Source organism: Notolepis coatsorum (genome assembly GCF_963971535.1).
Source record: "Notolepis coatsorum genome assembly, chromosome: 2".
Taxonomy (NCBI): Eukaryota; Metazoa; Chordata; class Actinopteri; order Aulopiformes; family Paralepididae; genus Notolepis; species Notolepis coatsorum.
Window position 1 is genome coordinate 230,140,793 of NC_140166.1, and position 26,845 is coordinate 230,167,637.

Here is a 26,845-nt window from a genome sequence, read left to right on the forward strand (position 1 = left end):
ACTACGCGCAAGCCCGCCCCCAGATAATATTTACCAATCGCAACGGCCAATTAAAGGGGCAATTCGCGACGATATCATCGCAGTGTACAGCCCTGTAGTATCGATAAAATCCTAACGATACCCATCCCTAGCTATAAGCCATTATCCCTTTGTGTGTGATTATTATTTTCTCACAGTAGTGTGTGTATATATATATGTGTGTGTGTGTTTGGCTAAAGTGGATAGAAAACACAGTACTGTGCAAAAAAAAGGCACCCAAGAGTTTTTATATAAATGGTCTGGGATGTAAATTTTATTAGTGTGTCAGTAGCCTACTCTTAGTACATTTTCATAAAATTATTTTTTAAAGCATCTTCATGGTTTAATAATGCAAACATATGTTGCAGGGACTTATTATAATCATCATATTGGCGTGACTGTATCCATCAAAGGGTTAAATCAAGCATTTTTAAGTGCTTTAGAGGAAATGTAAAAATATTGCGATATGTATCGTGTATCGTGATATGGCCAAAAAATATTGCGATATCATTTAGAGGCCATATAGCCCAGCCCTACTATAATGGTAAAATGGTTATTTAAAAATGTGCCCCTAAAAATTATTCTTTGCCCCTAAATTTCTCATTTAGGGGCAAGTGTGCCCCTAGTGAAAAAGCTTAGCGTACAGCCCTGACATAACGTTAACGTTACTCCGTTTCCATGAAGTGTTTAATTAAGTCCATGGAGTTTCCAGTGTTGCTGCCACCGTTGCGTCGCAGATGGATGGTACACTCCGTTAGCTCCGTAGCTAATCCGCTCCTAGACTACCGATAGCAGAACCGATAACGTTGGAGCTTATCAATTAGGGCTACCTACAACGATTAGTCGACATAATCGACGATGTCGATCATAAAAACTCGTTGACGCGGAATTTTAGCGTTGAAGCGTTGTATGAAAAACAGAGGCCCGGTAACTTTCATTCAAAACTGCAGCACTACGGCTTCTCCGGGTCTGCAGCTGGACCGCGATGCACGAGCAAACAGTGCACCCTGGAACCGTGATGACAGCTACCTCGGATCATGGGTACGTTTTTAGCTAGTTAGCCATAGTATTGTAATGTTTACATTAGCTTACATGTTGGGATAATGCTAAGCGAACGCTATTTCAGTTAATATGTTGAGGCTGTGTCCACCAACGTATCGTAAATCCTCAAATATATTTACCTCAGCTGCAAAGAGCACCAGGCCTTTATTAGAGAGAGGCTTTATATAAGAGGCAGGCCTTAATTTAAAAAGATGACACTCATGGACATAATCCCTTCATTTTCAGACTTTTTTAATACGTACATTGTCTGTCTACATTTATTTAGACTAGCATTGGTATTTAAATATTGAGTGCAGTTGAGTAATTGTGAAACTGTGGTGGATTACGTAATTCACACACTGAAGTTGGAACCGTCTATAGGTTGCGGGGTCCGCACGGACCATTTTGCGTGTTGTACCTTCTTGACTACTATCTTGTTGATAACATGCAGGCAATAGCTTTAGCTACTAACGCTATCATAGCATCATGATCTGTAAATAATGTGTCAACTGGACAACACCAGCCTCGCCTGCCAACGCCATATAGATAGCGAACGTTAACGTTTGCTAAGGAAGTCAACGTCATCCAGCTGACGTTAGCTAGCGCTAAAGCTAACACCAACCAGAGGGACACGTTAATGTACAGTAGTCAGTGTAGCGGGAGGCAGCACTTTATTTGCATTGGCAAGATTTTCTCATTCTATACCACGTCACGAAAAATAAAAAAAATACTTTTTTTGTGACCTTATATTGGAGACCGGTCTGTATTTGTCTGCATGCATCAAACCCCCAGCCATTATAAGAGCCATAAGCTTAGAGCATACACTAGAGCAGGGGTCGGCAACCTGCGGCTCTTTAGCCAATTGGGCTCCCTGGCCCAATTTTTTTTTTTTTTTTTTTTTACTTTTTTTTATTTATTTTTTTCTTATTTTGGAGATCGATGTCATACTGTGACACTGAAATGAAAAAATATTTCATCAACTAAGATATTTAGTCAACAAAAGGCTTACCTGTATGCCTGATATGTGGTGCGAAATTTGCGAACAATGAAAAATTTACTTTTTATTTGATAGATTTTCCACAAATAAGGGAAGGACTCTAATAGAGCTGCATGGTTCAGGGTTTTATTTCAAAGTAGGTCTACAGATGCCAGTGTTTTTTCTCCTTTTCTGTGTTTTATTTCAAAGTAGGTCTACACATGGTATTCTTTTTTCAAAGTGGACTACTTTCTATTTTATAAATGTTCCACAAATAAGGGAAGGACTCAAATATACCTGAATAGTTCAGGGTTTTATTTCAAAGTCGGTCTACAGACGCCAGTGTTTTGTCTCCTCTTCTGTGTTTTATTAAAAAATAGGTCTACACAGCCAGTATTTCTTCTCCTCTTCATAAGAGTTTGAGGTTTTCCTTTGTTATAACAGGTAAAAGTATAATAAATCGCAAATTACTTTGGGTATGCAATTGTCAGGCGTTTTATGCTTAATGTGGGGTATGCTTGGGGATATATAAAACGTTATACACTGTGTTATCTTCATTTTAAGGGTAAATAGGTTGTGCGGCTCCCTGAGCATTTTATTTTGTGGGACGGGGGAAAAGTGGCTCTTTTGATAGTAAAGGTTGCTGACCCCTGCACTAGAGCTTGGCTAGGCTACCGGTGTTTACAGCTCTGTCAATTAGCACCGAGTGTCGTATTACTGGAGTATTAATTAGCTACCGGTAAGTTAAGATAGCTAGTGCCAACTTTCACTGTCTGTATAGCACCATGGTCTCTAGGCTGCTTTTTTTTCTCAGTTGAAAAAAGATGAACTTTTTGGGCTAAAGCGCAGGCAAGACTGCAGAGACAGAGAACGTTAGTGCTAGCTATCTTATATCTGATGGTTTATAAGTTTGAGCTATAGCAATGCAATCACAGGTTCCTTTATGGATGCTGTCATTTGTAAATTGTGTGTTCCCCTGCAGGAGATCAGAGTAAGACACACACACAGCAAACGCTCCTCTCACTCACACACAGCAAACAAAAGGCCTAGAAGTCTGTCTGATCCGACTCATCCTCCTCTCCCCTACAGCTGTTGGAGATGGTGGAGCCTAGTGAGTGGATCCACGTCACCCTCCTGGAGCAGGTTAACAGCCCCATCAGAACTGCGGTGGTGGGGCAGGGGCTACTACTTTGAGTTACTTTTAAAACATTATTTGCACATTATCTTTACATTTAAACTTGCACATTAATTTGTATTATTTAATTGGTTCTCATTATGATTGATTATTGTATTTGTTATTAAAATACATTTGATTAAGCAAGTAGCTTAAGATCCAAATTCAAATGTTTCATGAGTCATTATTTTTATTTGCTATGGGATCATGTTATGTTAATTAAGGCAGAGGGACAACAGGGTGACATTCACAGGTGTGTAGACTTGAGCATGTGAGGTAGGGCTGCACGATTTTGGGAAATAATCGAAGTGTGAACTTTCTGACAGATATTGCGATTGCGATTACATTTGAGATTATAATTTTTTTTAAGCAGCCCCACAGAGGTTTATTGTAAAATGCGGCTTGGATCTGGCCTACGCGGTGGGTCTTTTTCGGAACACAGAGTCTGAAAATGTTTCTTTTTACCTGGGAATCGATACCGGTACGGTACCCAACGGTACCTTTTTTTCTGTACTTTACTCTCCCTCTCTGAAGTCTAAACTCCACAACACACAATCTAAAACCCCTTACCTCCCTCTCCCAAACTGTTCCTACACCAATTTTTTTTATGTTGCATGATCATGTATATTTATTTTGTATTATAATTTTTTTTGTGTTTAGATGACATTATCTGGCAATCCTCAGTAAATACTATCAAACTCCTCTGATGTCAGACCAGATATGAGACGCGTGCACACACACAGAAAAGGAGAATGGTTTAAATTATTTTATAATACTTCAGCTAATGAAGTTAAATGTTTATTATCATCAACTATCCAGTTCGTTTTTATAGTGCAAAGTTTTTCTACTTTTCTACATTAATTGAACCAGTAGAGAGAGAGATGCCCCCCCCCCCCCGAGCCCCGCTCCCCCCCACCATTTCCTTACTCAGCTCAGATGTTTTCTGTCTTGAGCAGGGTTAGCTAGGAACAGCTTTCTCAAGCTTCGCACCTTGGGCATGGAATGGGCTACAGGACCATTATCCACTTAGACACCCCGGTCTCTCTTGGTGAATTTAAATCTGTATTACATAATTTCCTACAAGAAGAATGTTGCTGCTTTCTGTAGTCGGGTCCCAACTGCAAAATTACTGTATTACCCTGTATTATACACTTTTACTATCATGTAGACTATTCTGCTTTGCGTTTACATGTGATGTATTGTATACATGCACATTTATTATGTTCTTGTGTGATGTATTGCAAATGCTATTGCTGTCATATTGGCCAGGTCTCCCTTGCAAAGGAGATATTGTATCTCAATGGGACTTCCTGGTTAAATAAAATAAAAAATTAAAATAATTTTTTTTTAATTGCAGGCTTGGAGATTTTTTATTGCATCATTTAAAATCACGATTTCGATTAAAAATCGATTAATCGTTCAGCCCTAACATGAGGTAAAACATGCACTGGAGCCGGAACAGGAGCCGCGCCCACAGGAAGCAGAGATGGAGGGTGTGACAGAAATAATCGACAGACTAGTCGACTACCAAAATAATCGTTAGTTGCACCCCTATTATCAATACTCAGTTTTTTCTAATTTAGTACCGGTTCCCGTTTAGAACCGGGTTTCGGGGGGGATCCCTAGGTCTAACACAGGCCTTCTCAAAGTCCGGACTCCGGTCCAGATCCGGACCGAACCACAACTGTCTCTGGACTCCGAGCAAATTATACTTTTCTACTAGAGGCTCCCAGAAGCAGTCAAAAGAGGATCGGTAATGCAGCCTTTATCAACTATGCCCCAAAACTATGGAACAAACTACCCCAAAACATCAGGGAAGCCAACTCGCTAGACATCTTTAAAAGACAGCTTAAAACCTATCTCTTTGATCAGGCATTTCACTGATAGATATCTGCTACCACCTAGTGGCAAGAGGAAACATCAGGGATATCCTGACACAACTTGTATTTATTCTTACCCTGCCTACTCTTTTACACTGCCTATCAAATTCATGTGTCGGTTATTGCACTTTTTACTTCTTACTGATGACTATTTTTAAACTGAATCATTTTAAACTATTCTTATTATTTGCTAGATCCAAATGTGAAACACTGATTATTTATGACTATTTTTAAACTGAATCATTTTATTCTTATTATTTGCTAGATCCAAATGTGAAACACTGTGATTATTTGTTCATGAATTACAGGAGTATTACTGAATAGAGAGCCTATTAGGATGCTAGATCCTAATGTGAAACACTGTGATTTGCCATATCTTGCTATGCTCGCTCATGCCTGTATTTTTTATGTCCGTTCTATTTTATAATTTTTTGACTATTTTTAAACTGAATCATTTTAAACTATTTTTACTATTTGTGTTACTGAAAACTGTAAGCGGAGAGCCTATTGGGATGCTAGATCCTAATGTGAAACACTGTGATTCTACCTGTCTATCTTTTTATGCTCGCTTATGCCTGTATTTTTAGCTGTTGTGAAGCACTTTGAACTGCAACCTCTGTATGAAAAGTGCTATACAAATAAAGTTATTATTATTATTATATGTAATATTATCTGTATTATCTGCGAGACAGCGCCAACAGGTCAAAATTCTCCGCTATCTCAACTGCAAGCAGCGTCTGTCTGCTCCACTGTCTGTGTGTCTGTCTACTAGGGCTGACCTTCGAAGCTTTTTTTGGCAATCGAAGCTTCGGGGCCGAGCTTCGATTTTAATTCGAAGCTTCGATTAAAAAAAATTGTATTAAAAATGTATTAATTAATTTTTTTTTTTTTTTTTTTTTATCTTATGTTGTGGGACTTGTACAGCACTTTGGTAAACTTTGTTGTTTTTAAATGTGCTCTATAAATAAAGTGGATTGGATTAATTAATTAAGTAGCCCCTTTTAATTCAAGGTGGATCGCTGTTGTCGTTTGAACAACTTCAGATTTCATGGGAACTACCAATCCCCCAAATCAAGAATGTTTAAGATGAATGAAGTAAGATTTTGATTATTTGAAATATGGCCTGTGTAGACTAAACTATGCACAGAATTATGTCAGTCTACAAAATAAAAAATGAAAAGCGAGAGACTAAACCTGTTGTTGTTAGCTTACATGCTAACGTGAATGGGATCGACCATAGCATTGCGGCTAGGCTAGCTACCATAGCAGCACAGCAGCTAGTTGAATGGATAAACGTTATTTAACATTGCAGAATGGGTTCAATACAATACGGCTCAATACTAGGGGTGGGAATCACCAGTTTCATCATGATACGATACGATATCGATTCTTTGGACAACGATACGATATTTGCCGATATCACAAAGTCTCTCACGATACAATACGATTAGATTAGATTCAGGTGCCTGCAATCGATATGAGATGATATCATATGCCCATTCAACACAATCAGTAACATTTAGATCAACTAAAAAAAGGTAACGAAAATATCATTTGACATTTGTATTTTTGAGCTCTTCCAGACATTTAAAGGAAAATCAATCTATTGTTTTTAATACAAATAGACCTCCTGTTCAACCTAAAACCCCTCCCTACCTCCCTCTCCCCAACCGTTCCTACAACAATTTGTTGATGTTGCATGATCATGTATAGGCCTACATTTATTATGTATTATATTGTTTATGTTTAAATAACATTTAAACATCAAACTCCTCTGACCTCATCTGGTCTTTCCAAAGACGCGCGCACACACACACACACACAGAAAGGGAGAATGCTATGCTGTAACGTCTACACACACGGAGCTACTGCTGTTGTTCTTGGGCGGATATGAGACTCGCCACAGGATTTTCAAAATAAGAGTATCGATATGAATCGATCTTATTACATTGCATCGATCCGATTCGATTGTTGATAATTACATCGATGTATCGATCTGGATCGATGTATCGTCCCACCCCTACTCAATACAAACAATTGTTAAGGGGGGGTGCAGAGTCATCAACACAATGTACCACCAAGAGCAGAGAGTTTATGTCTCTCAAAAAGCGAGAGACTAAACATAAAGCTCTTGTTGTTAGCTTACATGCTAACGTGAATGGGATCGACCATAGCATTGCGGCTAGGCTAGCTACCATAGCAGTACAGCAGTGAATGGATACACGTTATTTCGATGGCACAAGCTTCGAACATAAAAAAAATTCAAAGTTAATTTTTTTTTTTTTTTTTTTTAACTTCGATTTTTTTTTTAATGTTCGAAGCTTGTGCCAGCGAACGAAGCTTCGAAGCATTTAAGACAGCCCTACTGTCTACTCTGCTTTGGTCTAATCAGATTCCCCCACCCAGTGTGCGAATCAGAGGCAGAGTAGGGCGGGTCTTCACAGAATGCTTGTGGTCTCTCAGCGACCTGGGGCAGTGTAGCGTATGGGTTAGCGAGGCTCAATGTGCCAGAATAGTCTGTCGTCTCAACCATAGATATATATCTATGGTCTCGACTAGAGATGTTCCGATACTAGGGCTGACCTTCGATTTTTTCTTGGAATTCGAAGCTTCGGGGCCGAGATTCGATTTGAATTCGAAGCTTCGAAACTAAAAAAAAATATTAATACATTTTGTTTTTGTATTATCGTTTTTATTTTGGGGGGGGGGGGGGTTGTACAGCACTTTGTTCAACTTTGTCAGTGCTGTAAAGTTTAAACCTTTTTAAATATTAGACAAACTAAAGACTTTGCTTCCTGAAATATTGTAAGCAGTCATTTGAGGCTTTATAAAAGCAGCACAATGAACACAAATCTGTCAGTGCAGAGTCCGACCTCATCTTAAATAACAAACAGCATTGCTTGTTGTTGTTAACAAAGAGAGGCAGAGTTGATTTTGCACAAAAAGAAAAATTAAAAGGGGAACTATCTTATAAATGGCCTTTTTGAGTGTTTAGCATTGTTTCCTAGCTATGTGAACTTATTAGGGCTGGGCGATATGGCCTAAATATGATATCACGATATTTTCTGACCTTTCGGCGATACACGATACGCATCACGATGTTTTTCTTTTTTTCCCCCAAACAATTCATTATGAGGCTTACCAAGACAGTATTTGAGTTTGCAAGCTAACATTAAAGACAAAATAAAATACCCATGCATTTAGCATTTTTATATTATATATTAGATTTAGATTATTGGATTATTAGATTATATATTGCATATATTTAGCAATGAGATATTATATGATTTAGATATGAAATATGATGAATTGAAAATGGGGGACCCTGATGTAAACAAGACGAAAGTCTTTCTCTGGTCGCGTGTAGCTTTATGCCAAGCAAGCAGTGCAAAAATTTACCGTAGTGGCATGCAGTAATGCGCCTTTCATTTTCCGCCGCCCAGCGCCCAGGTCGCGCGGAAATAGGCTGTCTATTGCCATTCTCTTTGACAAACTCTAACCTTAACCAGCTCCTTAACAACGCCTAAACTTAACCGTTCTAACCTTAACCAACTCCGAAACAATGCCTAACCTTAACCTTAACCTTAGAAATTATATTGCCATTCTCTTTGACAAACTCTAACCTTAACCAGCTCCTTAACAGCGCCTAAACTTAACCGTTCTAACCTTAACCAACTCCGAAACAATGCCTAACCTTAATCGGCGAAAGAATACACGTTAAAAAAAAATCACGTTAAAAAATATTTTCAATGGGATTCGAACTCGCCAGCAAACAAGCCATAGGATCCACAGCCATGTGTCCTTGCCAATTGAGCTATTTGCTAGATACTGAATAAGGGGCGGTGACTTATATATATTGAGCTCCGCTCGTGTCGCATGCGCGGGCACCTCGCGCGAGCACGCCGGCGCACGCACGCACCTGAGCGAGCACGCCGCCGCCGGTGCACGCACGGTAGCATTTGTCTGAAAAGAAGGGCGCTTTACCGCACTAGCGTGCGGTGACGAATGCGGAAGCATTTTTGCACTGCTTGCTTGGCATTAACGTACAGGCTCTCTGGTCTGCATCCCCTTAACAATTGTATGTATTGAGCTGTACTGTACCCATTCTGCAATATGTTAATAAAGTTTTAAATCAATCAATCAATCAATAGGATTTTAGCATTTTTATGAAACTACTGTATATTTGTATGTCTCTAAATGTTTTGATGAATTGAAAATGGAGGACCCTTATGTAAAAAAGCCGAAAGTCTTTTTCTGGTCTTCATCCTCCAGTCTACTGTTGTTGTATTGAGCTGTACTGTATTGTACCCATTCTGCAATCGTTAATAACGTTCATTAATTCAATCATTCAGCCGGCAACAGAATAATTTTGATTGACAGTCGAGTCTGCCAATTACGTCACACCGCTTGTACCCGCCCTGCTGTTCTTAGCACCAATCGGCAAGCAGCGCTATTCTTTTTTTACATTCCTGAATGCCCTTTATTGATTTTAACGAGAGCTCAGCTCAACGACAACAACAGCTCACCGCAGCCGACGAGTGATTACTAGCGCACCGCAGCATGACAACGAGGCATAATGATTTTACTGCAACAAATGTTATAATAAAAGCCTTTCCATACATCTGTCTGATTGAAAACTTTATAAACAGACCGCAGAATGGGCATGCACAACTCGGCACGGGCTGAGATATGAACAGTAACGCTTGCTATCTATGTCGTCATCAGACGTTGCTATGTTTGGGTAAATACGCTGATGTGTAACTATATAACGTGTAACTATATAATGTTGATGCCACAAAACGAATGCCTTTGTTAATCATAAGTACTAACTTTGATGCAGTAGTGTGTGTGTAGTGTGTGGGAGCGGCGTTGTTCAAAAGTTTGAACGGGGTAGACCAGATTGACGCGACACAATCCTCTTGGGCAAAACATCACGATATCCACGATACGTTAAAAAAGTGTATCGTTAATGAACTGTACCCGATATTTATATAATATCGTCATATCGCCCAGCCCTAGAACTTATATTAATATGATCTATGTCTCAAAATTCTCATATTGGCGCATTCTTCCAATTCTCCTCTCACAATATTCACCCTCACTGAACTGAGTAATCTGAAAATGTGATGATTTGTGATGTCAGAGAGAGGTTTAGGAGCCCAGGCTCAAAACAGCTCGAGATCTTGAGGTAGAAAAATGCTGTTTTTGAGGACTTGATTAGAAATACAAAACAATGAATAAAAAAAATATATATATTACAGAGGTGTTCCATAGACTCACAGGAATTGTGTAAAAGTGCCCAAATAGTGAAAGAAATAGTAAAATAGTTCCCCTTTAATAAAATAATTTTTTTTTTTTTTTTATCTCACCTCTTTCCCTCGGCTCACACACCTAGTCACACTCATCAAAACCTCATACAGCAGATCCTGCCGGCTACTGGATCGAAAAGACCTCAGGCTAGCCAACACCGACGCTGCATCACTACATATCACCACCCTCCCCACCCGAGCCTGCTCCACCCACCTCAGCGCCACCAGCACAACCGTGTCCTCCGGCTTACCGCCACTCCCCTCCCTGGGACCACCACTCCAAACCCTGTCACCCCGGTCTCCGGATCCTTTGAACCATCTGTATATACAGCTGTAAAGTCCCCATGCGATTCACGCATCAATCCCTCACAAGCACTAACCACCTCCACCCTCTCCCCTGACCTCTTCACTTCCATCATCCTCCAATCCACCTCAGGCCACTCTAACAACCACGGAGCCACGGCTGGATCTACCACCGAGGGGCTTATATTAACACCCCCCACTCCAAACTCCACCGCCACTCCCTGCCCCACGCGGCCAAAATAACCCTTACAACCAAATCCACGGATAACAAAAGAACCCTATTCAAAATAAGTGTCAAGTGTTCAGGGCCCCAGCATTGAACAAACATTTCAATATACAAAATGATAACAGCAGCGTCTTCAGTTGATCGCGTGACAGTCGCCATTTTCTAAACACGCCGCTCTGCGCCGCTCGTACTTTTTACACTCGATATAAAAGACTCACCAGTTATCAATACTCATGACATACATTCACATTCACGCCAAATAACGTTCAGCTGTTAAGATGTAGTGTTTCTGTATTTCCACAGAGTTTACTGACCTGAACAACACGGAAGTATCACGGAGTGAAGACACGTTGCTTTCTCTTCCAGAACTCCTCTGAGCGCACGTGACGTGACTCTCCGAGGGAAGAACTCAGGGACCGGATACGGATTACGTCACGCCTACACCTCTGTAGTCCTCCAAATAATATCTCTTAACCGATACCTCCCCCTGGTGGGGAAACATAGATATTGCATATCTATGTTTAATCCTCGGTATAAGGCTGACATTATAACAGTACCCATTCTGCAATCACTGAACATTTTCATCTATATTCCCCATTCCCCCCAAACCCTAGTATTCGTTGAAAAAACACATTATTGTTACTTGGAACTGAAGAACATCGAGATACTAGTAGTGGATCTTATCAAGCGTCAAACGGAGCTAATGTCCAAGCTGGCTAGCATGGAACAAGCGGACGCAGGCTGCACCAGCAGTCCCTCCTGGGCGACAGTGGTGAGGGGCCGACGGAAGCTCTCCCTTCCTCTCTATGATCCCGTTGATTCACCTCAACTATCAAACCGATTCAATCCTCTTTGTAGTGATTCCAGCATCCTTGGCTCTCCTTCGTTTCCGTCTCCTGCTGCTAGTAGTTTAGCTTTGCTCAAAGACTATCCGAGGATAGCTACTAGCCTAGCTACTAGCCTAGCTACTAGCCAGGCTCCAAGCGAAGCTACCAGGACGACGGCCCTCTCCAGCTCACAACTCAACCATGGAAGTATATCTGCGCCCCGGAGCAGAAAGCGCTCTGCCCTGTTTGCTCTCGCATCGCCAAGCTCCCCAGACTCACGCGATGGGTCCGACTCCCCAAAGTTTAAACGCCCTCGTCTGCGGTGCTCTGCAGCACACACCAGGATGATCATTCAAACGGCGAGTGTCATCGATGGAAATGCCGCTGTGAATGAGCCCCTCCTCACGGCGCTGCTGCCCGACCAATCGTCTAACTCCGCCAGCAATGCAGACGCTACTCCTGCGGCTTTTCACCATAGAAACCTGGCCATCTACGACGGGGAATGCATCCAGGAACAGCCAGAGATCCTACTCATCGGAGATTCCATCACCAGGTTTTTGCAAATACCACACGGCATTACGTATTGTTTTTCCGGTTTAAAAGTTACTGACTTACTGGAGTGTACTCCCGAAATCATCGAGAGATATCCGTCCGCCCACACCGTTATTATTCATATCGGAGCAAATGACGTAATGGCTAGACAATCCGTTAAACTCCAATCTGACTTTGAATCACTAATACTCACTATTGAAAGCCTGGGTAAAATATGCATTGTGTCTGGCCCCATTCCATCCATGGGTCGTGGATCTGAGCGATTTAGCCGTCTGTTCTGGTTGCACAAATGGCTACAGACCCACTGTACTACTATAGGACTTTGCTATATAAATAACTTTGATCTGCTCTGGTCCAGGAAAGACCATTACAGACCCGATGGCATCCATCCAAACATATCAGGGGTAAATGTGCTAATACATAACGTCATACAAAGTATAGCATCACTGGCCTGACAACCAACCATATCTAGCTCTGTAGACTATATACAGAAGCAGCCTAAACTACAAAAAAACACGTTGAGTGTCATCCCGATTCTGATCACCAAAAGACTAATCAATTACTCATTATCACGTCCCATATGTAAATCTAACCTTATCAATATCAGTGTTCAACCACAGACTATCTCACACCCCACTACAGAACCCGTACAGCTAAAACTAGCACTGTTCAACGTTAGAGCGCTGAAACAAAAATCATTTCTGATAAATGAACTCATAGTAAAACATGGTGTACATTGTATGTTTTTAGTAGAGACATGGTTAGACAATATCACTGGTGTAGCAACACTGATTGAGACCTGCCCTTCCAATTTTAAATTCTATCAATCAAACAGACAGAGTGGGAGGGGAGGAGGAATAGCAGCAATCATCTCCACTCAATTTGTGTGCAATGATATTGACCTGGGAACATTTTTATCATTTGAATACCTTGCTATTGTATTGAAAACAGAAATGCCAGTAATATGTGTGACATTGTATCGACCACCAAGGTACTCGCCACTCTTCATACAGGAATTTTCAGAACTCATATCGATCTGCATTACCAGGTATGATAGAATCATTCTTAATGGAGATCTAAATATTCATATCAACAAAAAGGATGACCCCAGGGGTTGTGAGTTTCTGAACCTACTGGACAGTTTTGGACTGATGCAACATGTTCACGAGGCCACCCACCAACATGGCAACACTCTGGACCTACTAATAACAACAGGGCTAAACATTGAGAATATATCAGTAAAACAAATTCCAATTTCTGACCATTATTGTGTGTTCTATGGTACAAGCCTAATATTACATAAGACCAGAAGCGAATTCCTAGTTCACAGAAGGCTTCTGGACGCTAGAGCTGAAGCAAAATTCTCTAGTATGATGAAATCATACGACCAATGCAGTAAATCCTCCTTAAATCAGCAAGTGCAAAACTTCCACAACACCTTGTCAACCGTGTTAGATACTGTTGCCCCTCTAAAGGTTAAAAAGGTAAAAACTGATAGAATCTCTCCATGGCTAAATAAAACCAATGTTAAAGATAACAAGAGAAAATGTAGGATAGCCGAGCGAAAATGGAGGAAACTCAAACTCACAGCTCACTTTAATTTATACAAAGACGCCATGGGCGCATACAATAAGGCAATACAACTTGCGAGAAAGGAATATTTTTCCAAAATGATCTCAGAAAATATGGGTAACTCGAGGGTACTTTTTTCCACCATTGACCGGCTGATTAACATACCACCCCCCCATATACCGCAGCAATCAGCCACAAAATGTGAAGAGTTCGCGGTTTTCTTTAATGAAAAAATATCATTGATTAGAGCAAGCATTACCGCTGATATGGATCTGGCTATGAGTGAAACCCCACCTGAGATAACTATGGGGGAATTCACATGTATTACATTACCTGACCTCTGTAAGATTGTCTCTGAGTGTAATTCCGCCACCTCCTGCCTCGATCCTATACCAACAGCATTTCTCAAGCGAGTGTTTGATAGTGTCTCAAATCATGTCCTTGAAATCATAAATATGTCTCTTCAAACAGGCACTTTTCCAGATGCATTTAAAACAGCTGTAGTAAAACCACTACTAAAGAAAACAAACTTAGATGTAAACGAACTAAAAAGCTATAGGCCAATATCGAACCTTCCATTTATCAGCAAGATATTAGAAAAGATAGTCTCAGTACAAATAAACTCCTTTCTCAAAGATAATAACATCATGGATGAACTACAATCAGGTTTCAGAACAAATCACAGCACTGAAACTGCCCTTACCAAAATAGTTAGCGACCTCAGGCTAAACTCCGATGCTGGCAAAGTCTCAATTCTTGTCCTATTGGACCTTAGTGCAGCGTTCGATACGATTGACCATAATATCTTGATCAGTCGTCTAGAAAGACTGGTTGGCTTTTCCGATCATGTACTAAATTGGCTCATAACATACATTAAGGGAAGAAGGTTCTATGTTAAGCTTGGAGACAATGTATCCGAGGAACATAACAGCAATTTTGGAGTCGCACAAGGAAGCTGCCTTGGTCCATTACTCTTCTCACTATATATGCTGCCCCTCGGGGACATCATTCGAGACCACAATGTATGCTTCCATAGTTATGCTGATGATACACAACTATATATCTCCGCAGAACCAAATAACACTACAGCCATACAGTCCATTACAAATAGTCTGTTAGCAATAAACAAGTGGATGAACAATAACTTCCTAAAATTAAACGAAAGCAAGACCGAAATCCTATTGATCGGCCCAAAAGCGAAAAGGGAAGTGCTTTGTAAAAACCTGGGGAGTCTGTCATCCTATGTAAAGACTGAGGTTACAAGCCTAGGTGTCATCTTGGACTCAGACCTGACCTTTAAGTCTCATATAAATAAGGCCATGAAAACGTCATTCTTCCACCTAAGAAACATAGCGAAAGTAAGACCTTTCGTAAATAAAAAGGATGCAGAGAAACTTATTCATGCTTTTGTATCAAGTCGGCTTGACTATTGTAATGCACTGTTCACTGGTCTTCCCAAAGCAACCATTGGGAAGCTTCAGCTTATCCAAAACTCTGCAGCTCGATTACTAACTCATACAAGGAGAAGAGAACATATCACTCCAGTCCTGGCCACTCTGCACTGGCTTCCAATAACTCATAGAATTGATTTTAAGGTCCTTTTCCTAACATATAAAGCTCTTAATGAGCAAGGCCCAAAATACATAGCAAATTCCCTAGTTAGTTATCTGCCCTCAAGAACGCTACGGTCATCCACTACAGGTTTACTAGACACGCCCAGAAACCAAAAAAGGATAGGAAGTATGGCATTTGCCAACTATGCCCCAAAACTATGGAACACACTACCAACACACATCAGAAACGCCAGCTCTATACACATTTTTAAAGGAAAATTAAAAACGTACCTATACAGTCTAGCTTACAAATAGTTATGGCTTGGAAAAACCTGATGGATCCATGAGGCTAGGATAAGCCTTGTGGACCCAACTTTTTAGATGAAGGAACGGGTACATAGGAGACACGCCTCCAGTTTTTCAAAAGTTTTTGACACGCCTCAGCTTCTGAGCTGAAGGAGTGTTTTTGCGGACCTCCCAAACCTTCAAACTTTTTAGATGAAGGAATGGGTACAATAGGAGACACGCCTCCAGTTTTTCAAACGTTTTTGACACACCTCAGCTTCTGAGCTGAAGGCGTGTTTTTGCGGACCTCCCAAACTTTCAAACTTTTTAGATGAAGGAATGGGTACAATAGGAGACACGCCTCCAGTTTTTCAAAAGTTTTTGACACGCCTCAGCTTCTGAGCTGAAGGCGTGTTTCTGCGGACCTCCCAAACTTTCAAACTTCTTAGATGAAGGATGGGTACAATAGGAGACACGCCTCCAGTTTTTCAAAAGTTTTTGACACACCTCAGCTTCTGAGCTGAAGGCGTGTTTTGCGGACCTCCCAAACTTTCAAACTTTAGACTGTTTTCTTTATGCGTTTTTCTTTTTCTTTCTTTCTACCACAAGACGCGGCCACTGATGGGTCCATGGGACTTGGATAAGTCCTGTGGACCCAACTCTGGCCACTGACCACATGAGCGAACGGGTACATACGCACACAATACACGGCCACTGATGGATCCGTGGGACTTGGTAAAGCACTATGGACCCAACTATGACCACTGATAAAAACGTAACTACACTAGCATTATAAGACCTAAACATTGCTACCTACCATACAAGTGCATTGGTTTAGTGCATTTCCGGTTGCCACTGAGCGGAAATGTTTGTGCGGACCTGTTCTCCCAAACTGGTAAGCAAATGACTGTTTTTACGTTATTTTCATTTTTACGTTACTATTATTATTATTATTATTATTATTATTTTTTTTTAACATTGATCTTAACTGATCACTATGACTTTATTGCTTTTATCGTTATATATGCCTATAATTGTGTACAGCACTTTGAGCTACATGACATGTATGAAAGGTGCTTTATAAATACTTACTTACTTACTTACTTACTTACTTATTGTTAGTGCAGTTTGGGCACCGGAACGATGTGGATTCAAATTCGGACCATGCGCAGCAAGCCTCACACGGGGCAAGCCTGTGGCAGCGACAGACCGTGCGCTGATTGGCGGAGAGGGGACGTCACTCCACATTGGGCCTAGCCCCTCCCCCTTGACCAGGCTCGGTTGAGACGTGCGGCTGGAGAGGGTGAAGATCCGACAGATGAAATAGCGAAAAGAAAAGAGAGGAGGCGGGCGTCCTCCCACACAGAATAATGTTTCCCAAAGGCAAAGGCACTCCCGCACGTCTGCACAATTTTAAGGAATTGATTGATTGATTGAAAACTTTATTAACAGATTGCAGAATGGGTACAATACAGTGAAATACTTTCGTCTTGTTTACCAATGGCAATGTACAGTTTCTTCCCCTTCAGATGTTTATATTTTTATGATCTCTTTTTACTACACGGGTTGAAGAAATATTGTCTGAACTGCAAGCTGGCTGTGTGACATAACCGAGCATCTCGCTCAATTGAATAAGAAGCTGTAGGGACGCAAACAAGTCCCACCCAAAACTTGACCAATATAGTTGTGAACTGAGACAACCCTCATGGTACCAAAGCACCTCAAAGGCACTAAAAACCAAATTACAAACATCTCAAAACAAACTAGTCAGACTACTGCTTGACCTGACTCCTAGAACCCACCTCACCCCTGCACACTTTGCCAACCTAGGATGGCTTAGAGTAGACAACAGAGTACAGCAACTTGCAATGGGCCTGGTCTACAAGATACACTACACGACCAAGGTACCCATGTACATGTCAAAATACTTCCCAAAGGTCAGTGAATACCACGATCACAACACCAGAGGGAGCTCCACAAATCATGTAAAACCCAGATTCGGCTCAAACAAGGGACTAAACACGTTTCGCAATTATGCCACAACAATGTGGAACGCCCTACCCAAAGCTGTAAAGGAATGTAAATCACTACCCACCTTCAAAAACACTCTCAAAGAACACCTACGGGAGACTGCAATTCAAAACTGGCCCCTACAAATGTCCTAACCCAGTTGTACAATAAAGACCAAGCATGGCTTTGTCAGTATTCCAATGTACAGCCCCACCCAACCCCACCCCACCTACCCAACCTCCTACAATGTACAGTTTCCATGTCAAATGTATGTCAGTATTCCAATGTACAGTGTCCCCCCCCCCCTACCCAACCCCCCCCCCCCCCCCCCCCACCTCCAATGTACAGCCCCACCCCACCTACCCAACCTCCCCCAATGCACAGTTTCTATGTCAAATGTATATACTCTTCTTCTGGATTTTTTTAGTATCACAAACAGTACTGTATTTGAAAATCTGGTATGTCATAAATGTATAGATGTAGCAGTACTGTCTATCTGTATGTCATGTGTGTCATATGATGAATTGAAAATGGGGGACCCTGATGGAAACAAGACGAAAGTCTTTCTCAGGTCTGCATCCTCTTAACAATTGTATGTATTGAGCTGTACTGTACTGTACCCATTCTGCAATCTGTTAATAAACTTTTCAATCAATCAATCAAATTAAACTATCTTCCATTAGTGGCCTCTGCAAGGTTGTGTGCAGCCATTTGTTTTTGTAACATCTGCTACATCTGTCCCACGTGTTCTTTGCAGCTCAGTTGTTAGTTCTGCCCTTCTTGACTGTGACAAAAAGGTTTTGAACAAACTTAATGTCATAGCTTGTATTTGATGATATTCTTCTTTGTTATTTACTTGAATGGTTTGATCATTGATTGATGGAGTAATATGGGGTTCTGATAAACTAAAATTATTTGTTAAAATAACATAAGCTAACATATATTTCTACATCTATGCAAATGCATATGCAATATGTATAACTTGAATAAGTAATAAATACAGAAACAACATGTTTAACAATATGTAAATGAGTAGCTACATTTATTTTACATTACATTAACATTAATACGGTCTTTGGCCCTTTGAGGGCAACCATAATGCTGATGTGGCCCTCTGTGAAAATGAGTTTGACACCCCTGTAGAGAGGAACTGAGGAGGGTAGAAAGAAAGAGAAGTCACCGCTGCTCTGTGAAAATGAGTTTGACACCCCTGTAGAGAGGAACTGAGGAGGGCAGAAAGAAAGAGAAGTCACCGCTGTAGACAACAACTGACTCAATTTTGGATCTAGAATTCTTATTTCTTGTGATAATATAAATTAGATTGGGAGAGTAGCTTAATATAAGCCTAATCTACTGGGGGAAACCTTGTTTTAACCTTTGAATAGACTGCTACCTAATAAGGTATTACACTCTTATCTTATGAGCTTGTATAGCACATCTGCAGACATATTGATCTAGTGTGTAGACTATTCTCTTATAGCCAACTTTTGTCATCACGACTTTATTGTTTTACAGGATAATATACTGTACCAATACTGTAGATCTGTCTCTGGGTACTTCTTCTCTTCTCTCATTTCTGGACTCCTTTTGTATCACAAACAGTACTGTATTTGCAAATCTGGTATGTCATAAATGTATCTGTACTGTCTATCTGTATGTCGTGTGTGTCATATATGTTATGATGAATTGAAAATGGGGGACCCTGAAGTAAACAAGTCGAAAGTCTTTCTCTGGTCTGCATTCCCTTAACAATTGTGTGTATTGAGCTGTACTGTACTGTACCCATTCTGCAATCTGTTCATTAAAGTTAATTAAACTATCTTCCATTAGTGGCCTCTGCAAGGTTGTGTGCAGCCATTTGTTTTGGTAACATCTGCTACATCTGTCCCACGTGTTCTTTGCAGCTCAGTTGTTAGTTCTGCCCTTCTTGACTGTGACAAAAAGGTTTTGAACAAACTTAATGTCATAGCTTGTATTTGATGATATTCTTCTTTGTTATTTACTTGAATGGTTTGATCATTGATTGATGGAGTAATATGGGGTTCTGATAAACTAAAATTATTTGTTAAAATAACATAAGCTAACATATATTTTTACATCTATGCAAATGCATATGCAATATGTATAACTTGAATAAGTAATAAATACAGAAACAACATGTTTAACAATATGTAAATGAGTAGCTACATTTATTTTACATTACATTAACATTAATACAGTCTTTGGCCCTTTGAGGGCAACCATAATGCTGATGTGGCCCTCTGTGAAAATGAGTTTGACACCCCTGGTCTAATGATTAGAATGTTGTGTGATGTCATTATTACTTAGTATTAGACTAATCCTAATGAGATATTCCTCTAAATATGACTTCGAAAACAGCCACAATTCCAGGAAAAAAAATAGTAAAAAAAAAGATTCAGGGGGCCCCCATAGCTCTCAGGTGATCATTCGAACCCTGATGCCATCTACAAGTCGTTGACAACTGGAACATGCATCTATATAACTACTGTATGTGTTCTAAAGTAAACAATGGTAAACACGTTTTCCTACTACTAATGTTTCCACCATCAAAACAATAGTTTTTGTTGTAACATACATGTATTATCTTAAAATTACAAGCTGTTGTAAAACTGATTATTTTGGATCAGGCAGTAGGGGCAATTTAATTTAGCAGACAGAGAAATGACAAATATCTAAACCCACCACTAGAGCCTCTCCCTCTACATCAGGATAAATTCATTCAAATTAATTACATGGTTATCAATACTCTTTACATTCACCTGGTCCAGTGCATTGACCTTACATTCGTCAACTAACAGTTGTTCAATATACATTCAAACGTATAGTTACTCACGTATGGCACAGCAATGCATCTCAAGCTGGGGCGGAGGAGGTCCAGACTTGCTGTGTGGCCTAACTCCTAATACTTTCAGATGGGGTTTATAGACCTGTTATGATGACATCATACACTGTCACACTTGCCTGGCCAATCAGAGTGACATTCAAACATTGTATCCTCCATTCAGGTCCTACTTACAGACCAAGAGTGGCCTTTGGTTTAAACTTTATCTATGGGTGTGTCTTCACGCTGTAACTTGTCGCTAACATGTGACTTTAGATAATCACACTTCAACTGGCCATTTTCATTGTTGGGCATTGGATTGAATTAACATCTCTTTTGTCTCTTGTTATCTTGATTAACCGCTGTCACAGTCCTGAGAGCATTCTCATGGCCCAAACTGCCCCCTGGCTCTACCAGTAAATAACACACACACACACACACACACACACACACACACACACACACACACACACACACACACACACACACACACACACACACACACACACACACACACACACACACACACACACACACACACACACACACACACACACACACCATCCAGACACCAGTGTTCGAATTATGAGGGGGCCAATGGGGGCTCAGCCCCCATAGCTATAGTCTGAGCCCCCATAGTCAAGAGTCCCTGTGGGGGTCTCTCAAAAAATGTATATAATTTTTTTTTTTTTTTTTTTACGAATTAGTATTATTTATGTTACCTAAATAAATTGTTAATAGATCATATTTTTCTTTTCAGTTTTTAAAAGAACTGAGTAATTAATGTTGTGGAATAGGCTGCATTTCACCTCCAAGCCGCTATGCGTCGCCCATAAGTTTAACGCTACTGCAACCTAGTGAAGAAGAAGCAGCAAGCAGCTGCTGTAAACAGAAAGCTGCCGGTCTGTGTCCTGCAACTGAAAACATAAACACTAAACAGTACGCCACATGCCGCCAAAAAGAAAGAAAAAAAAAAGGCTCAACCCGCCGCAAGGCTGTACAAAGCTGGACAGCTTTGGTTTTATAAAAAGGCCAAAGACTGACGCTGTTAGTGCAGCAGCTAGCAGCGCTACTGTCACTGAAGTTGACACTGCTAGTGCTAGTACTAGTGTTAGCTCTGCTGCTCCTGTGCGCAGTGCACCTGTTATTGTTACCGCGCCGGTTGCCACTGCCAGACCCGAGTCTCCACCACTAGACCTGGACTGCGCTGCTACTCAACCACCACAATGCTGGGGTCCGAGTCAGTGGAACTTTTGGAAAAATAAATATGACTGGTTATTTGCCAAGGAGGGATGCATTGGCTGCCTTCCATGTAAAAACGCCAAGATATTGTTAAATAAATCATTTGGAGCCCATTTGGCAGAGCAGTGGATGAATGGGACTGTGACTAGCTCTCAGAGCAAGAAGTTGAGGAAGAGAATATAGTCGTCACTACTCGCTTTGGATAAAAGAGGTCAGTGGTTTGAATCCCGGCTCTTCCACTCTGCATGTCGGTGACGTGCTGCAGTAGTTACTTTTCTTCTTGTTGTTCTAAGAAGATGCTGCTACTATTTTTCATACAGTTCTTGATTACCTGTGCACATTTGTTTATAACATTATTTATTTTGATTTATACAAGTATTTATCTTATGTTCATTTTATTATCAGATGATAATGTTACTTACTGTATCCTGATAAATGCTGCTGTTGTGCCATACAACTATTTATTTTCCATTAGATTATTTTGTTAGTTTTTGATTTATAAGTGCAGAGACAAATAAATGTTAATTCAAGTTCATAAATTTGGTCTAATTTTTCAAATTAAATTGTTGTATTTTTTCAGATGCAAAATGCAAATAAGTAAATATGGCATTATATATCAGAGGTGAGTAAGAAAATGAACAAATATTGATGGTTAAGAATGAGCCTGAATAATGACATCACACAATAGTCTAATGCATAGGTGTCAAACTCATGGCCCGCGGGCCAAATGCGGCCCGCCACGTCATTTGATGTGGCCCCCCAAGAGCGCCGGTAAAAAAATAGCGGCGTTAAAATAATTGTGGGTTAATGCGTTAATAAAGCTTTGACAGCCTTAGTTATTACACATTCTTACACATACATGTGTGTTGAACATCTGAGGTATTGATGAAGTAACAAAGGAAAAAAGCCAAAAGCACTTACTCCTCAGACATTCTTTGACAATTTTACAGCCCAAAATACAAAAAAGATCCAGGCGGAATAGGTAACAAAGCAGGCACGTGCACACATAGAGGCCAAGGGGTGCCTGAGCACCTGCCTTTTTGAGCCTCATCAAAAAAGTGCCCTTTTTGAAAAAAATTACTTTTTTTTTTTTTTTTTTTTTACTGTTACGCATATAGACTGCCCTTCCAACTGAAAAATGTCAGGATAGAATAAAAATATTAGGTAAAGAGAGAGAGATGCCCCATATTCCATTGCAGTTTGCACGGCCTCCTCAGCGTGCCTCTCCGCGGACCTACTGTATATATTTTATGCATAGCGTGGGTGGTGATGATGATCATGATAGAAACCACTGTTGAATGCTGGTATTACACTCACTGAGGGACACAAAGAAGTCAAGTCCGATGGGATTTGGGAATCTCAAATACAAATCGGGATTGGAATAAAAAATGCATTTATATTAAACAATACAGAATATACAGCACTTCTTGGGGTCTGTAGGGTAAGCACTTATTCCCTCCCCCCTGAACATTTATGGAGATGTATGGGCCTTTTAAGTCAGTGATAAAAGTGTCTTTCAAGGATAAGTGAGCTCCTGCACTGATTATTATAGTTCAATATTCAATATTTGATCACCAAAACCCCCCAAAAAGCATAAAAAGGGGGCCCCCCGCCCGAAAAGGGCCCTTACGCGCGCTCGCTTAATATAGACACACAAGTGTTGTGCCCTTTTCAGCCTTTGAGCACCTGCCCCTCTAAAGTCCTGTGCACGTCCCTGTAACAAAGGGTTGAAGAAATATTGTCTGAACTGTCAGATGCAAGCTGGCTGTGTGACATAACCGAGCATCTCGCTCAATTGAATAAGAAGCTGTAGGGACGCAAACAAGTCCCACCCAAAACTTGACCAATATAGTTGTGAACTGAGACAACCCTTATTTTGTTATTTTTGAGTACAGTTACAGTTGTGTGTTCATGCAGACACATAATAGCAATTTCATTACGAATTGAAAATGGGGGACCTTGATGAAGTAAACAAGTCGAAAGTCCTTCTCTGGTCTGCATTCCCTTAACAATTGTGTGTATTGAGCTGTACTGTACTGTACCCATTCTGCAATCTGTTAATTAAAGTTAACGACTATGCTTGCACCTCATGGTACCAAAGCACCTCAAAGGCACTAAAAACCAAATTACAAACATCTCAAAACAAACTAGTCAGACTACTGCTTGACCTGACTCCTAGAACCCACCTCACCCCTGCACACTTTGCCAACCTAGGATGGCTTAGAGTAGACAACAGAGTACAGCAACTTGCAATGGGCCTGGTCTACAAGATACACTACATGACCAAGGTACCCATGTACATGTCAAAATACTTCCCAAAGGTCAGTGAATACCACGATCACAACACCAGAGGGAGCTCCACAAATCATGTAAAACCCAGATTCGGCTCAAACAAGGGACTAAACACGTTTCGCAATTATGCCACAACAATGTGGAACGCCCTACCCAAAGCTGTAAAGGAATGTAAATCACTACCCACCTTCAAAAACACTCTCAAAGAACACCTACGGGAGACTGCAATTCAAAACTGGCCCCTACAAATGTCCTAACCCAGTTGTACAATAAAGACCAAGCATGGCTTTGTCAGTATTCCAATGTACAGCCCCACCCAACCCCACCCCACCTACCCAACCTCCTACAATGTACAGTTTCCATGTCAAATGTATGTCAGTATTCCAATGTACAGTGTCGTCCCCCCCTACCCAACCCCCCCCCCCCCCCCCCCCCACCTCCAATGTACAGCCCCACCCCACCTACCCAACCTCCCCCAATGCACAGTTTCTATGTCAAATGTATATACTCTTCTTCTGGATTTTTTTAGTATCACAAACAGTACTGTATTTGAAAATCTGGTATGTCATAAATGTATAGATGTAGCAGTACTGTCTATCTGTATGTCATGTGTGTCATATGATGAATTGAAAATGGGGGACCCTGATGGAAACAAGACGAAAGTCTTTCTCAGGTCTGCATCCTCTTAACAATTGTATGTATTGAGCTGTACTGTACTGTACCCATTCTGCAATCTGTTAATAAACTTTTCAATCAATCAATCAAATTAAACTATCTTCCATTAGTGGCCTCTGCAAGGTTGTGTGCAGCCATTTGTTTTTGTAACATCTGCTACATCTGTCCCACGTGTTCTTTGCAGCTCAGTTGTTAGTTCTGCCCTTCTTGACTGTGACAAAAAGGTTTTGAACAAACTTAATGTCATAGCTTGTATTTGATGATATTCTTCTTTGTTATTTACTTGAATGGTTTGATCATTGATTGATGGAGTAATATGGGGTTCTGATAAACTAAAATTATTTGTTAAAATAACATAAGCTAACATATATTTCTACATCTATGCAAATGCATATGCAATATGTATAACTTGAATAAGTAATAAATACAGAAACAACATGTTTAACAATATGTAAATGAGTAGCTACATTTATTTTACATTACATTAACATTAATACGGTCTTTGGCCCTTTGAGGGCAACCATAATGCTGATGTGGCCCTCTGTGAAAATGAGTTTGACACCCCTGTAGAGAGGAACTGAGGAGGGTAGAAAGAAAGAGAAGTCACCGCTGCTCTGTGAAAATGAGTTTGACACCCCTGTAGAGAGGAACTGAGGAGGGCAGAAAGAAAGAGAAGTCACCGCTGTAGACAACAACTGACTCAATTTTGGATCTAGAATTCTTATTTCTTGTGATAATATAAATTAGATTGGGAGAGTAGCTTAATATAAGCCTAATCTACTGGGGGAAACCTTGTTTTAACCTTTGAATAGACTGCTACCTAATAAGGTATTACACTCTTATCTTATGAGCTTGTATAGCACATCTGCAGACATATTGATCTAGTGTGTAGACTATTCTCTTATAGCCAACTTTTGTCATCACGACTTTATTGTTTTACAGGATAATATACTGTACCAATACTGTAGATCTGTCTCTGGGTACTTCTTCTCTTCTCTCATTTCTGGACTCCTTTTGTATCACAAACAGTACTGTATTTGCAAATCTGGTATGTCATAAATGTATCTGTACTGTCTATCTGTACGTCGTGTGTGTCATATATGTTATGATGAATTGAAAATGGGGGACCCTGAAGTAAACAAGTCGAAAGTCTTTCTCTGGTCTGCATTCCCTTAACAATTGTGTGTATTGAGCTGTACTGTACTGTACCCATTCTGCAATCTGTTCATTAAAGTTAATTAAACTATCTTCCATTAGTGGCCTCTGCAAGGTTGTGTGCAGCCATTTGTTTTGGTAACATCTGCTACATCTGTCCCACGTGTTCTTTGCAGCTCAGTTGTTAGTTCTGCCCTTCTTGACTGTGACAAAAAGGTTTTGAACAAACTTAATGTCATAGCTTGTATTTGATGATATTCTTCTTTGTTATTTACTTGAATGGTTTGATCATTGATTGATGGAGTAATATGGGGTTCTGATAAACTAAAATTATTTGTTAAAATAACATAAGCTAACATATATTTTTACATCTATGCAAATGCATATGCAATATGTATAACTTGAATAAGTAATAAATACAGAAACAACATGTTTAACAATATGTAAATGAGTAGCTACATTTATTTTACATTACATTAACATTAATACAGTCTTTGGCCCTTTGAGGGCAACCATAATGCTGATGTGGCCCTCTGTGAAAATGAGTTTGACACCCCTGGTCTAATGATTAGAATGTTGTGTGATGTCATTATTACTTAGTATTAGACTAATCCTAATGAGATATTCCTCTAAATATGACTTCGAAAACTGCCACAATTCCAGGAAAAAAAATAGTAAAAAAAAAGATTCAGGGGGCCCCCATAGCTCTCAGGTGATAACTCGAACCCTGATGCCATTTACAAGTCGTTGACAACTGGAACATGCATCTATATAACTACTGTATGTGTTCTAAAGTAAACAATGGTAAACACGTTTTCCTACTACTAATGTTTCCACCATCAAAACAATAGTTTTTGTTGTAACATACATGTATTATCTTAAAATTACAAGCTGTTGTAAAACTGATTATTTT